Here is a 1,158-nt window from a genome sequence, read left to right as displayed (position 1 = left end):
CTTTTCCAATTTTATCAAAAAAAAAAGTTTTTTTTTCCTTGAATTATTTACTTGCTAACGAATGGAATTTCGATTAAAGATTAAAGATTAATGAATTAATTATATCAAATATTGTTTGTTTTATTAAAATTGATAATTTATCTTATTTGTAAGAGGAATAATTGTGTAAAAATTTGTTTGTTTTTTTTTTTTAGCTTTTAATTATAACAGTTTAGAAAGAGTAAACTGTTTCTAAGATCAAAAATCATTTAGTAAGCATTTAGCCTAAGCAGTTATAGAAATCAATGATCAATATACATATAGCTAGAAGTAACAGTGACAGATGACAAATTTTAGGAGAGAGAGAGAGAGAGAGAGAGAGAGAAAGAAAGCGGGAAGGAGGGAGAATTGATAGATTGACAGGGGAAAAAATAAAGCTGTTATAGCTTAAGGAAAGCATCAAATGCCAAATTTTATGTGAAATGCATTAATCTAATTCTCAAATTTTTATTTTAGTAAATTAATTGATTAATTATTCAAATTATTTGCATTGCAAGGAATAATCGAGTAATTTTTTTTCCTATGCACTTTAAATCAATTACTTTTATTTTTTATTTCAATTCTAGCTTATGTATTTTAGTTTTGATTAATTATTTATTTGTAAATAATTATATATTGATATTAATCATTTTTTATTCCAATTCTTTCCTTTGTATTTTAATTTGAACTTATATATTTTAATTTCAATTAAATATTTATCATTTATATATTGTTATAATTTCTATCCTTGTTTTCTTTCTTTTTTTCTTCGTATTTTAATTTTAATTAATTGTTTTCATTTCAATTTTCTTTTTCTCTTTGTATTTTAACTTTAGTTAGATATTTATAAATAATTAAATACTTATAATTTACAATACTGTTATTATTCTGTCCTTATTTTTCTTGTATTTTATTGTTTTTTTCTTTTTCCTAAGTTATCCATTCTTTTCTTTTCATCCATCTAACTATCCTTTAAATCAATTTTTCAAATTCACATTACAGTTATTCCCTTCATTTTTTAAGAGACCGGGGTCGAGAGAAAAAAAGAAAAAAAAAAACGAAACGAGACCAGAGTAAAGAAAAAAAAAAAAGAAAGGGAGGAAGGAAGGAAGAAAGAGAGGATAAAAATTACCATCGATA

This window comes from Loa loa (assembly GCF_000183805.2).
Source record: "Loa loa unplaced genomic scaffold supercont3.642, whole genome shotgun sequence".
Taxonomy (NCBI): Eukaryota; Metazoa; Nematoda; class Chromadorea; order Rhabditida; family Onchocercidae; genus Loa; species Loa loa.
Note: the sequence above shows the minus strand (reverse complement) of the source record.